At 39.7% G+C, this 10,328-nt stretch overlaps 1 pseudogene; it reads left to right on the top strand.

The window, feature by feature from the left end:
- Nucleotides 1-4,852: 4,852 nt before the first annotated feature.
- Nucleotides 4,853-9,687, top strand: LOC113624265 (E3 ubiquitin-protein ligase RNFT1 pseudogene; annotated as a pseudogene).
- Nucleotides 9,688-10,328: the final 641 nt, after the last annotated feature.

Here is a 10,328-nt window from a genome sequence, read left to right as displayed (position 1 = left end):
GTGTTACTTCTCCTCCTAGTTGCATCTGCTGCCTCCCTCACATGGTGATTCCTTTCCTTGTGTGATCTGCAATTTTTTTATCTTCAGCAGAGTTGTTTCTCTGGGAGTCCCATGTATAATCTCTGGTTATCTCTGGAGAAAAATTTCCATTTGTCTCTACCAGACTTCAGGTTCTATATCAGTATACATATAAATTTTTAATTTGGCATCCCACAAGAATGATAAATCAGGATGCTACCTCCAGATTTCCTGGGCTGGTGAGCCACATTTTTCTAATTCCTATTCTATGGATTGGGCAGTCTTACAAGGCTTCTGCTTCTATTCATATGTCTCAGTTCCAGATCCCTACCTTACACAGTCTTGAGGCCTCATCTCCTGACTTTGTGTGAGTGTTAAAATTCCAGAAGAATTACACACCTCTACCCTTTATTGTACATACCGTGTGTACGTGTGCACACACACACACATGAGCCAGCCTTCTACCCCCGCAACTCCCCAACTATACAATAAACCCTAGGGAGAAAACGCTTTTCCAATCCATTTGTTTAATACCTGGCATAGAGCCTATAACAGGTACTCAACAAATATATGATGGACAAATGAATGGATGGATGGAAAGATGAAAGAATGAATAATACGGATTAATAACAGAATATACAGTCAGACCACCAAGGATAGATTCACCACATCTGCTTAAGAGAAGTGGATATTATTTCTATTTCCAATTTTTTTTAATTTCCTTAAAATAGTGCAGTTTCTATTATGGTAGAGATTTTTCTCTACATTATTACTAAGCTGTCTTTTAATCTTACTCTCAATCTTTTAACAAAGATATCTAATTATATAGAAGTATTCGAGTTTCCCAGAACCTGTGCTTTCACTGCCGAGGGCCCCCACAACCAAAAGAAACTTTTGTTTAGTATGTAGAAGGTACTCAATAAATATATATTTATTGAACTTAATCTTTTTTTTTTTTAAGATTTAATTTTATTTATTTATTTTTGGCTGTGTTGGGTCTTTGTTGCTGTGCGTGGGCTTTCTCTAGTTGCCACGAGCAGGGGCTACTCTTCATTGTGGTGCACGGGCTTCTCATTGCGGTGGCTCCTCTTGTTGCAGAGCACGGGCTCTAGGTGCACAGGCTTCAGTAGTTGTGGCACGTGGGCTCAGTAGTTGTGGCACGTGGGCTCTAGAGTGTAGGCTCAGTAGTTGTTGCTCTGTGGCATGTGGGATCTTCCCAGACCAGGGCTCAAACCCATGTCCCCTGCATTGGCAGGCGGATTCTTAACCACTATGCCACCAGGGAAGTCCACAAGACACAAATTATTATCTTCTCTTCCTATTCCTTTCCACAATCTCCTTGGACAAAAAATATGTGTGAATGCGGGGAGAAGGGTCTATGTATTTCTTACATCATTTCCTCCTGCTTCTTGATGTTAATCCTGTTAAGTCTTAAGTGTGTACAAGGTGCCTTCTCTATATGACGGGGACCCCTTCATGATCTGAGCTTTCTGGGCTCAGCTAGTAATGTGTGAAATGGGAAATAAAGTAATTAGCAAACCCTCTATCTCTGCAACACCTGGCTAAGAGGTCAAGAGTTCACCTTCTCCTTCTCTGGGACAATAAACCTCATGGCTCCCCATTAGAGGTCTGCCCTTTGCAATAAAATATGACATAAGAGAGAAATTTTAATGCATCCATTTAACATTTGCAAAAATATTAAGCCAAGAACATTTGTTTGACAGGTTGGTTTTGAGTTTTGGTTTTTAGGTTCCTTCCCTTTCAGCAATCCTACCTTTTCCTTTTACAATTAATTCTTGAGTACATACACTATCCAAAGCAATCAGAAAGAGAGCCTGCACATGAGTATTCAGGGATGCATTTAGCTTGATTCCAAATCTCCTATCTGAATCCCAGTTCTGTGTCTTTCCCTGAATGGTCCATTAGGTCCTCAGACTCAGCAATAACGAAAATTGAATCCATTCACCTTTCCCTAAAACTAGCTTTGCTTCTTGACTTTCTTCTTTTATCAGCAGTTAAAAAAAAGAAAACAAAACAAAACAAAAAAGAAAAAATGAGTTTAGAACAGCAGTTCCCAACCTTTCCTGGTTCACGGCATCCTTAGTGTTTAGTTAATTTTATCACAGTGCCCCTAGGCCAAAAGAAATACTTAATAGTTCCATTCATTAAATAGCTAGGTCCAAACAAATTTGTAAGTTGTATGTACTCACAACTTAATTATATTTTAAAAGTAATACACATAAAATTTTAAATGATATCTTATTTCTTAACCACATTTACTTGATAATGGTATATATGCACACATTGGGCACCACACAACCTCCGCAATCTTGGAACCAAATTGGACACCACTATCCTCACTTCCTGCTTCACAATCATTTTCCTGTGGTACTTGCTTTTCATCACAGCAACCACCATAAATCCAGCTTTGCAAAGATACAACAGCACCAAAAGGAATGTATCATTATGATACTGACATTGTGACCTACATCAAGCTAGTAGTTCTTGTGATGTCCAGCAGTCACAGAATAAAATTATGTTTCCCTCAAAATTGTAAAATATCCTGCAACAGTCCCTGTGAATTCACTCTGGTGCCCCAGGGCACCTGAGCCACAGTTTGCGGACTGCAGGTTTAGAGTGATAGTTTGGTATATGCTTTGATAGATCATTGCAGTAATGACTCCCATGAATCATGCCTCCTGTATCCATGCTCTCAAGTCAATATGACTTGCTTTGGCCAATGGGACATTAGTAAATGGGACACAGGCAGAGGCTTGAAAAACATATGTACTTTGGGGTTTTCCCTCTCTTGCTGCTGGAAACCCTTCTGCTGCCATATGACACACTCAGGCTATCCCCCGGGGGATAAAAGACCTGGTGGAGAGAGGGCCTAGTCATCCCAGCCATCCCAGACATGTGAGTGAGGCCAACCTAGACCATTCAACTCAAGCCAAGATGACCCAGACTGAAAGTGCTGCCCATTGACCCACGGAATCATAGAACATAGTGAAACTTTTTTGTTTTAAACCATTATGTTTTGTGTGTTTTTTAGGCAGCCAAACTAAATGATAGGATGTTAAAACAATTGCACTTTATACTTTAGGCAATGGAAAATCAATGAGAATTTCTTAATTAAGTTGAATAGAGTTATTAAATACATGAATGCTTGATCATTCAATTATCCCCTTAAAATTCTTTTAGGAAAAACTCGTGATTTCCAGTCATAGCCTCAGGAACAGATCCTGAAGTTCATAAACATTTCATTGCCAATGAGATTAGAAAATTGACGTCATTTCTTTGAACCACAGTTCCTAAAATTATATGTGATCATTAATCTATAAGGAAGCCTGATTGTAAAGCAAAATGTGAATTTTAACTCGGTTGTCAAAAAGGTGACTAGAAACCTTGATGCAAAGTATAAGAATAGCCCCTTCAACCAGAGGTCAGACCACTGACTGCTATAACTAACTGGCCAAAACCCAGCTGTAAACTCAGAATCAATGGAAATGGCCTCACAGTGGCAGAAATGTCTGCCACAAGATACTGAGTCTTGCTTCTAATCAGAGCCATTCCCAACCAAATGCTATTTCAATATAGCAGGGTCTCAACCAGAACACACAGATTCTCAGATGGAACAGCTGTCAGCAGGGAAAGTAAGCCAACCATCTAAAACACACAGGCATGGCCTTGAAAGTACAACCAGTAGCTGCTCTTTGGGACTACATGTTTCAATGTGCGCAGAGCACATCACCATTCAACAGCACAATAAAACATGTTCTTTATAAGAATGAGACTGTATCATCAAGAAAATATTGAATGCTTGTGGAAATAAATTGAAAGCCTTCAGTAAGATTTCCATTAAAAATGATGAAGAAAAATAGTATAAATTCTTAAGGTAGTAAATGCTAGTTATCTAGAAACTTCACTTGTGTGGATAATTCCATTCCCCAGGAGCCATTGTGAATGATGATGCTTTTGGCATCTCCATGAATTAGAGGTAACTCTGTGTACCAGCTCACCCCGAGCTTGTTAGTATCTACAGTTTTATTCTCTTGAGTGGGAGAATTCTCCCAACCCTCAACGGCCCCAGGATGGCTGAGGCACTGGCTCTCCTCAGACATCAACACTGCTTCCTGGGAAGAAGACCACATGGGGCACTGGAGGAAGAGGATGACCATCGCTTCATTTGGGCCCACAGGTGAGCTCCTTTCTGACCAGGTGAGGCTCTGCAGAAAAGAGAGAGGGATGGAGTCAGTAGCCACAGATCACAAGGGGGCCGGATCCTGTGCAAGAATCCATGTAAAGAGGTGTCCAGCAGAGAAAAGCTGACCCAATTCCAGGTGTACTGCCTGTGGCCAAGACCCTGCTCTCCCCACCAAGGAAACAGACAAAAGAAGGGAAAGCACACACCAGCCACCATGAGCACAGGAAACACAGCAGTGAAAACAGCCTATATAGAAGCAAACATGTATTTAACCCATTTTGTGTAGTTACAGAAGCTTTAGAAAATATGGATGAGGAACGAAAGAGGAAAAGAACAGACTATGTACATATATAATAAGTGTGTTTGTATGCAGAATGCTATATTAGAATCTTTTCTTCATGTATCAATATACGCTTCAATGAATTGTTTTGAATTGCTGCATCATATCCAATTTTGTTGATACATCTTTTTAATCAATCCCATGTTTTTGAATATCCAAATTCTATTTTGTTGTTATTTCTTGGGGGTGTCAGGAAGCCCCAGTTCAAGGCTAACTGAGCAATAGAGAGGAGACTGACAAGTGGAAATCAAAACATCAGCCTTATTTTTGATAAAAGTTGGATAGAGGACATGGATCAGGTATGCAGCCCACTGAGATTCCTAACGCGGTAGCTGGAATTAAACAGAATTTCCCAAACATGCACAGACATAGCTGGGAAACCACAGGGCTCCCCAGTGGAGGGAGGCCTTTCCCATGAAAGCTCCACCTGCAGGAAGCTGATGAGAGCACATGCTCTCCACAAGCAGACATCCCAAATCGCCTAAAAGTAGTCAACGCTACTATCCAATTGCAGAAAAAGACGATATAGATTTACATGCTACTGTCCAATTGCAGAGAAAGACGATATACACCCCCAACAGCAATGGATCAAAGTGCTCTTTCTTCACATCCTTTTCTACTGTGACAGGTTCAAATGGTATCTCACTGTTGTTCGGTTTGCATTTCTCCATATGCAAATTTTTCTATATATATATTGGCCATTTTTATTTCTTCTTTACTGACTGCTTTGATATGCCCTTTGCCCATTTTTCTAGTGAGATCTTCGTATTCTTATTCATTTGTAAGATGCAAAAGTATTTAAGCAAGTCACTCTTCTTAATCTTAGAATTGTGATGCATGGGGTAGCAGTTAGAATCATAAGCCTGACAAAGCATGACACTGATGTTGAGAGTGATCGTTTCCATATTTATTAAAACTTTTACTTATGCCAAAACAAGAACCTATTTGAAGAAGAGATGGGTTTTTGGAAAAGGTCAAGGTCTATTGCCCACAGAAGTGCTTAGATTTAATATCTTCTGATATTAAGTCCATGCGCTGACATTTTTATTCCAAATTTTAAGATACTTGATTATTGATCCAGAAATTTCTAATATGAAAAAATCCTTATGGATGTACCTTATTTCATTGCATATTCAATACATGGAAATTTGAAATTCTGGAGAAAAATGTAACTACTTGTTCTCTTTATTAAAAGTGCCATTAGAAACTTCAGGTGTAAACTACTGACTGAGGCAAGGTGCGCCGTCAAAATGACTGAACTCATACAGACGTTATAGAAAAAACTGATAGTTCCAGGATGTTGATCCATAACTTGCCAAGAATAGCTACTTCATATTTTTAGGTATTACCATTGACCACTGACAAACAGAATACTCTTCAAAGAACTTTTATGGATTATTCAATAATATCTTTATAAAAGGTCTTAAAGCAATGGATATTGGACAACTGCTAGTAAACAATGCTTTCACAAAAATGTCTTTAGCTATTCTTTCTATTAAGAGAATAACCAAATCACTAAATTTTGGAATTCTAGAATCCCTGCTATTATGCTTTGTCCCAAAATCTTCCCTTCATCATCCTTATATTTCTCCATAAAGTATAAAAATGCCTGTTAGAGCCTTTATCATTCATCACCATTCATTAATTCAACAGACATTTTTAAGAACCTGCTAACAAACATTCTTAAGAACTTAGCTATATTTGGAGCTAAGGATAAAGACAAGTGAAACAGTTTTTACCCTCAAGGAAAACATGATCTATAGCTTACATAATGGGGGAGATAGGCAAGTGACAGAAAAAGAGAATTCACTGTGATATAATCAAGCACTGACTGCTGAGACAGCCCAGTGGAGCAGCTGCTAATCACGTCTGAGGGAATCAGAGGAGGCTTCCAGGAGGAAGTGATGAGTCACTGAGTCCTGGAGAATGAGCATATTCTATGCAGGGGAAGAAACCGAGGGTAATACAGGGGACTGGTATAAAGGCACAGAGGCAGGATGGGTCACAACGTGGAGAATTACTATAAGGAGTTCGGTTTAGCTGAAGCATAGAGTTGGGGTAGGGACAGACGACGATGAGAGACTGCACTACAGAAGGAACATTCCATCTTTACCTCTCAATGGATGCTGACAAAAATTGATGACGAAAAGAGTATTCATACCCTCCTCCTCCATTTCACAGTTAAAGAAACAAACCCAGTGTGATTAAGTGACTTGCCCAAGGTCATACATTTCTCAAATTACTAAGATAAAATTCCAATTTAGAAATTCTGATTCCAGAGCTTAGACTCATCTGCTAGTCATGAATGGATTTTATGCTATGCTAAGTAATTAAAATTTTACCTTGAGAAGGTCATGGGAGGCCAAGTATTTTAGGCAGGAGAATGACATGGTCAGTTGTACCTTTTAAAAGGAAGGCCCAGGTTACTGAGGGGAATAAACGGGGCTACATGTGATATGGAACTACTACATACAGTTCTGCATGTTGTATCCTCTACAACCTAGGGAGGGCCATGAAATGTGGTCTGTGAATGGCACCCCGGAGTGGTGTAGTGCTCGACCTACATGGCCAGATTTAGTGTAACTGCAAGTAAGGAGGCTAATAAAGAAGTACTTCAGACATGAAACGTAGGAAGGGTTGCGCTAAAGAAGGGCAATAGCAGAGAAAGGAAGGGGTCATAATGCAGAAATAATGGTGTAGAATCAACAGGAGCTGGTGGCTGGTTGGATGAAGATGGTGATACAGAGAGAGGAGTCAAAGAGAAAATGATTTTATTTTGTGTAGGTCTGGCTAAGTCGGAACCACATTTTAGAATCGCCTTCCCTATTTGGTTTGGGGTTAGATTTGGTTCTAGGTTAGAAACGTGCACAAGATTTGGGAAGTGAAAGGAAGCAACAGCCCTTATGCTCTGAAGATAGTCACGGTTAGAGGTAAGATGAGGCAGACACAGAGAAATGGCAGATGCCAGGCTGTCCTCACCCTCCTTCTCCACTCTGAAGCCTCTTCCACCTCCAGGGCCAGCAGCTGCAGCTCTACCCATCTGCCTGCCCCGCTGACCAACAGCAACCAGTGACCAGAGGCTGGAATGCAAATTCACAGAGGCAGTTGCTAGGACCAGGTCACAGCCTTGCACAGACCTCTACACCTGCCCCCTTAGGGGTCCCTCTCAGCAGACTCCCCTCAAGCTCTGACTTGCCCACTGTGCCAGTGCTTCAGGAGGACTACTTAGTGACTTCCCTGATTCACCAACTCTCCTTTTTCTGGACCCCTCTTTCTCCAGGTTCAGTTCCTGATCCCAGCAGGTTCTGTTGCAGCCATCTGAAAAAATGAATCTAAAATTCATATAGATCTGCAAAAGATGTGTAATAGTCAAAACAGCTTTGAAAAAGAACAAAATTGGAGGACTTACACCAGCTGATTTCAACACTTATTATAAAGGAATCTATATACAGAGCTGTAAAGATGGACACCCAAATTTTACAGGGGCAAAACATTTGGTAAAATTGTCTGAGATGACTTGGAAAGCAGGCCACATGCCTAGTGAGGCCGTAGCTCTGGGCAAAGTGATTGTCAAGAGAATAACTGGGCTCACTTTCTTTGTACTGCAGCAAAGCATTATAAGAAATGAGCTCAGGAAATAAGTGGTCAGTTTGCAAGCAGAAATTGAGGGTCCAGAAATTGGATGCCTGACTAGAAAAGCTGTATGATAGCTGTTAGACCCCGAACACAAAAGCCTATTAAAATCCAGCTTTCCTGCTGCCATTGGGCTAACCAAAGTTACTTGTGGTGAGGTTTGAGGGTGATGACCCTGACTGAAGGGGTATGACAGCATCTCCCACTGTCCCTGACACCATTGTGAGGCTTCTGTTCACTCAACATCATGAGAGGAAACACAGTCCTGATGCAAAGAAATCTGGATCAGAGAAAACATATTCCAGGGCCACACCAGTCCTCCAGGAACTGCAGGCAGTGAGGCTGCCTCAGCCTCCCTAAATGCCCGAGCAACAAGATGGACGGGAGAAGGGCCTTGCCTTCATTCTGGATATGTTTGTATCTGGATAAACTCCATGCCTAAAGGATGTGCTGAAAATCCAAGCTCCAGAAATATGTGGAATGTTTCTTGGAACTGGGCCGCTAACAACTTTCAACTGTGCAAACAAAAGCATTGTAAATCAGGCTTTTCTAAGAAAAAGGTGCTCAAACATTCAGTAAGCTTGGTTACTAGTATTCTTAGCAGGATTTTCTGTTCTTTCATTCTCAGTCACTTTATTACAAGTTAATCTTTTTAAATCCTACTTTGGATCATTCAAGCTTCTCAGAAGTACTTTGGATTATTAGAATTACAGACTTCATTTTGAAATTGCTTTTCATAGGCTCAAAAAATCTTATTATGGTAGTGCCTTCTTTCATCCTGCTTTTTAAATCCAAGGGTTACTGGTGTATGCTCTTATAAGAATTATGTCAGTTTTACTGAATTTTGTTCCCATATCAGTTTTGGTTTCATTACCTTATTTGCTTCAGGGAGTTTAATAATACAATTAGCTAGATTCTTGGGATATTACTGTCTTTATTCTACCTCATTTTATAGCTTTTGGGTTTTTTTTAGAAATCTGAGAACTTTCAGATAGGTTTTGTGAATTTTTTTTTTTTTTTTTTTTTTTTTTTTGCGGTACGCGGGCCTCTCACTGTTGTGGCCTCTCCCGTTGCGGAGCACAGGCTCCAGACGCGCACGCTCAGCGGCCATGGCTCACGGGCCCAGCCGCTCCGCGGCATGTGGGATCCTCCCGGACCGGGGCACGAACCCGTGTCCCCTGCATCGGCAGGCGGACTCTCAACCACTGCGCCACCACGGAAGCCCTTGTGAATATTTTTTACACAGCCAAGTTACAGAGTGACTTATTTAGATGTGGATGATATTTGTTCAGTATGTCAAGCTGAATTTCAGAAAATTATTCTTCCCATCAGTCAGCATGTTTTTCTGAAGAATGCATTCATTGCCTTATGGTTTTACAGAGGGAATATATGTCCACTGTGCAGAGCTGTGATTTCAGACCTTAGAAACAGATGGAAAGATGGGGCTGCCTCATCGTACCTTCAAATACAATTAAGTCCTATGGACTATTAAAACCACAAAAAACTAATTTCATTTGGTTACAATGACTATTAGTAGATCCATTCAGATGGATTTCAGTACTAAAAATTAAGAAAAATGTTTACAAACACTTTTAGAATACCAGAACAAGATTTAAGCATGTTTTAATTCTTTTAGTTTAAATGAGTGAAAGAACACTGTTTTTGAAAATATAATAGTCAACCTAATGTGTATGTCAACAATATTTCTTCAATCCTAATTACTTGACATATGATTGCGATGTAAAATTGTAAATGCGTTTTCTTGTTAATTTTACCAAAGACAGCAACTGGATAACTAACTATAACTAGTTGTTTTAGAGGAATTTGGGTATTCTTTTTTGACATTGTTTCAGAATAAAGAATATTTTTCATAATATTTTAAGATATATCTTTATCCAAAATCTCAAAATTTTTTTAATTTTCATAAAATTTGTATTTTTAAATGAAAGTTCCATATGCTATATTTTACCTGCAACCATTAGATTTTCTAAGTGCATATTAATTTACTGAGGATGATGTATTTTAATATTGTATTACTCTTTGTAATATGATTAACAATCAATAAGAATTAATCATTTAAATTATTCCAAAACCTCAGTGTTGTTACAAAGTTACATTAATGGTGTGGCCGCC

This window comes from Aethalodelphis obliquidens, unplaced genomic scaffold (genome assembly GCF_003676395.1).
Source record: "Aethalodelphis obliquidens isolate GAN/ISIS:26980383/991018 unplaced genomic scaffold, ASM367639v1 scaffold13, whole genome shotgun sequence".
Taxonomy (NCBI): Eukaryota; Metazoa; Chordata; class Mammalia; order Artiodactyla; family Delphinidae; genus Aethalodelphis; species Aethalodelphis obliquidens.
Note: the sequence above shows the minus strand (reverse complement) of the source record. Positions and strands in the feature narration are given on the sequence as shown.